The 4601-nt window shown below is 41.6% G+C and overlaps 1 long non-coding RNA gene across 1 annotated transcript; it reads left to right on the top strand.

Moving 5' to 3' along the window:
* The first annotated feature begins 1180 nt into the window (after window positions 1-1180).
* Window positions 1181-3143, top strand: LOC120836464. Its single transcript, XR_005714668.3, has 3 exons — window positions 1181-1336; window positions 1682-1809; window positions 3088-3143. It is a non-coding gene; the product is annotated as an uncharacterized LOC120836464 (long non-coding RNA).
* The last annotated feature ends 1458 nt before the right edge of the window (window positions 3144-4601 follow it).

Raw genomic sequence — 4601 nt, 5'->3', positions numbered from 1 at the left:
AAAGGTCAAAGGCCATGAACATAGAATCACTCAAACGAGAGAGAAGGGGGAAGAGGGGAGGAAAGATGAGTACGATGGGTAGCAGGAAGAGGAAGGTGGACAAGAGAGTAGAGGAAGAGGGGAGGGAGGAATAAGGAGACCGAGGAGATAGAAGGGGAGATGGCGAGGAGGAGCAGTCAAAGGTCCGAAGTCGAGATCAAAGGTCAAAGGCAACGAACATATAATCCTATGAAGGTGGGGAAGGGGGGGCCACAAACGTTAAATCATGCGAGGAAATGAGGAGTGAAAGGTTAGAAAAGGCAACATAGGAGAGATGGGACGGGAATGGGGTGAGATTAAAGAAAAGTGAGTGAGAGGGGGGGGGGGGGGGAGGGGCAGGTAGGAAGGAGATCTAGCATCAAGGGCCACGGATACAAGGACGCACTCCGCCGACCACTCAAAATGAAGGGCCCCAAGGGGGGAGGCACTCACTTTATCAAGTGACGTGTTAGCGAATGTCCACGTTTCACCGAATGACACTTTAGCGAAAATTCGGACGCTGCGAAGCGGCGTTCTCGGGTGGGCCAAGTGGGTTCACATTTTTGTAATGAGCCGCTGCAGACTCGCCGCGCGGCGGATGGGTTAACGCGCGCCCCCGTTACTCGCTAAAACGTCGATTCGCTCAAATGCCGCTGTTCGCTAAAACGTCATTCGCTCATCTAATATGGACCCTAATTATAATGAAACGAGTATAATCGCACACACATTGTTAGCCCCCGTTCACTTCTCGCCAAAGAGCCGTCGACACGAGAACATATTTGAGCTTGAGGCTTCGAAGCTCGCTCTGCGTGGATCACTCTTTGCCTACATTTGTTATCTGGACACATCACAATGGTACAGCACAGTCGCATAGCCACGGCACTACCGTTTCGATGTTAACAGTTCACTATCGTTACCGATATTACGGTCGAGGTCATCCACTGATCACTGCAAGACGTTGCAAGATCGCCATCGTCCGCCATGATTGCACACTAGTACGGCATCACGGTTATGGCTGTACGGCTTATACCAATTTCCAATTTCTCCAATCGATGTAATGTTTTATAACTCTTAAAAAAAACTTATTTTAGTACTGTCAGATAAGTTTCCACAGTTTATTCCTACTTGAAACTTCATGTTTAGTCGTTTACTCGTTTACGCACACTGTTGACAAGCCAAGACGCCAAGAGTGCAAGTAGCTCAAGCCAAGCAAGGTCGAAGCCAGGTTGACCACGTGACCGTATGTCAACGGACCGTCAAGGCCTGTTTCATCGGACCGCTCTGCCGATCTCTCGGCGTGGAGGAAACGTAAACAAAGGTATGTTTCATTTTCGTTGTTGTTACTACTTGTGCTGAACAATGGAGCGGGCGAAGCGTTCGCTATCAGAGCTATCCGATCGCCAAAAAAGACATAGAGTAGCCGAAAGTGTTCGCAAGGAACTTGAAAGTTCCTTGCGGACATTCCCTGTCCATTACTTCTGTAATGGACAGGGAATTTAAAACCTGGAAAAGCTGGGGAACTTAGAAGGAGGAATTTGCTAGACACCCTGGCTGATTTCATAGTTACCGATGTCTGCCAAGTTATGCTGAAGTAGGGCATGAAATTGTCGATATTTCACTGTGGTAGCTGACGTTGTGTTGTAATTATATACTTTTGAAACAGGAGCTGTGCGCACCTGCTTTAAACAGAAGGCAGAAAACAATGAGCCAGCCATCATCGTGCAGGAAGCCGACGCCAAATGGGCTGCTGCTGAATCGGTCAGGCATGCACCAGCTAGGACCAAGAAAATGGTAATATGATATTTCTAATTTTGCTTAAACTCCCGAAAAATACTTTTGCATCCTAAAACAAGCCCAGATTTCAAACAAAGGCATTAGTCCACTTTACATAAAGACATTTTTAAGTATTAAGAAATTTATTTAGCCAATGAAAGAACACCATGTTATGACATTGTCTGCAATGAGCTTTACATTGTAGAAAATATGAGGCTCATTGACATTGCCCCTGGGTCCGGACAGTTCATCAAACGCCGTTTCATTGAACATTGTTTCATCGAAGCTGTTTTATTGAACGCAGTTTTATCGAACGCTGTTTCATTGAACGCCATTTCATCGAAGTTGTTTCTTTGAACGTAGCTTATTTCAGCAGTAGAAATATTTTTCTTTTTAGTGCCGGGAGGATAGCAGTGTTTTAATATTTATTGTAACTTATAAACTTATATATATATAAAAGGAAGGAACCTTTTTTTGTCACCTTCTATTCTTTTTTTTTTAGTAAATGATGACTTCTGTTAATGAGGCCAATAAGACACGGTAACACTAACGACACTTTTAAAAGCTGTGATCATCAGGTGCAGTGATGAATGCACATCCGTTCAAAAGCGTATACGGTATATATCTTCATCCTTGAAGAGGCCTATTCTGCTTCAAGACGAAGCCATCCTTGAGGCAGTGATCTGTCTCCGTGGCCCATGATACGGGGAAAAGAAAAGACGTGTCTCCTCTCTTTGTTAATTTATTATAATCGACAGAACCGTGGACCTGCCGAATATTCGACATACAGTAATATACTGCATGTCAAAGATCCGACAGGTCCACGGTTCTGTCGGTTACAAAAAATTGACGAAGAGGGCAGGCACGTCTTTTTTAAGAACATCTATGTTCTTAAAAAGAAAGCTATACTCTTAGGATAAAATGAAAACAAAGTTAAATCTACAAATACAAAATAAAAAAGGCGCTGCGGAAAATAGCTGTTTCCCTCTTAAGAAAGTGCCTTTCACGCAGGAATAAATAGAAGGTTGAAGTGGGAAAAAGTGAGTGGCCGAGAACAGCCGCCTACCTTGCCAGAAAAGAATAAGTCGCGTATCCACTGTCTTCTGTGGGTAGGTCACACTTTGCGGTAAAGGTCTAAACTGGATGAAAAGAATGGCTTGTGCATGCAAAGAAACTGTGGTGAAACTGCTAGGACAGATGTAGGCATTTCTTTTTTTATCTTGATGACACTCTTTGCCCTGAAATAGGCACCCATTTTCTGAATGCAACCAACTTTTTTGTGTTATTTTTTTGCAGGAGCAGTGTGCCTCTTCTCAGGAGTGACTGAGGGGCTGCCACAAGGGGAGAAGGCAAGCATGTTTCTGATTACAAGGATGGACAGTTGGGCTGGGCTAGTTGGTAAGAATTCATGTTGAGAAACGGTGCGAAAACCAGACAAAGGAAAAAGAACACACAGTACCTTGTCCTGTGTGTTTTCTTATCCGTGCATTTTGCGCTGTTTTTCAGCATGTTTCTGCCTTGATTTTTCTGTTAGTTTTAAATGTTAGTAGTTGGTTACTTTGATCCCAGTTGGAAGCATGGAATTGGTTAACCGTGCTAAATGCATAGAATTGAAAAAAAAAGAAATTCATGCTTTCTAAATCATTTAAAATGCCTTTTTTCCTAATGATTTCTTTCTCTTTTTTTACAGCCATCCCATGAGTAGAGTCCCTGTTGTTTGAATTTTTTATGTCAATTTGTAATATGCATATGTTACCTTTAATTTCTATTCATGCATACATTTTAGCCCCAGCTAGTGGTTTCTTTTATTTAATTTATGTACACATTAGTGTGATATTTTTAGAAGATTTAAAATTTATGTTCTTTTTCTAGTCATTTTTGGTTTATTGCCTCCGTTATTTATTTATATGTCCTAGCCCAAGATCGGGTGTAATTTGAGATATATTTAGAATTTTATTTTAGGCTACTTGCTTTATGTTGCTGGGAGTTTTAATATTTTACATTTTTATTTTTATGCAGATCAGCCTTGTAATTTAGTGTGTTCTTTACAATTTTTATAGATCTAATAGCTTGTAAGAAACAGAAGAATTCTCTGGTACTTGTAATGTTGGTTTCGTTTTTGAAATAAATTTATTCCAATAACTTCTTGTTTTCTTCCGGAGTCCTGCTTCTAGGATTTCAAAATGCTGATTCATTAATGGCCTGTAATGCACATCCATTTACTCATATCAGGCACCAGCTCAAAAAATGACTTCATGACAACCATAAATGCAGTTTCCTGGCAGCGCTTGTCAATGTATTTTCGGATAACATTGTTCAGTAATGTCCAAGTAACACATGCAGTAATATCTGGCCAGTGCCAGCATATTGTAAAAACGTTTACTGAAAGTTGACAGAATAAAAGCACTGAGGAAAAACAGATGACCGCTCTTTCATTTAGTTACGACGCTCGTTTTTTGGAAGCAAAGACTCGCGCACAGGTCAAGATTAACTGCAAAAGGAAGGCTTGATCAAAGGAACTTTAGGGAGATAAGGGATGAGTCAGTAACACCCCACCTTCGGTATATAGTTGATCTCGACCTGGATGCGACTCTTTGCTCCTCAAAAAATAAACGTTGTTGCGAAATAAAAGAGTGGTCGTTTGTGTATGTTCTTCACATTTTTATTCCTTCACTTTTAAGTAAGCCGTAATGTCAGTGCAACATTTTGGTGTAACATTACTGGATGGTAGAATTCGTGGCCATTAACAACAACTAGCAACGTTAGCGACGACGTCCGAGTAACATCACTGATCTAGCATCCAGGTAACA

The sequence above is a fragment of the Ixodes scapularis genome, unplaced genomic scaffold (assembly GCF_016920785.2).
Source record: "Ixodes scapularis isolate PalLabHiFi unplaced genomic scaffold, ASM1692078v2 PGA_scaffold11__112_contigs__length_91849675, whole genome shotgun sequence".
Taxonomy (NCBI): Eukaryota; Metazoa; Arthropoda; class Arachnida; order Ixodida; family Ixodidae; genus Ixodes; species Ixodes scapularis.
Note: the sequence above shows the minus strand (reverse complement) of the source record. Positions and strands in the feature narration are given on the sequence as shown.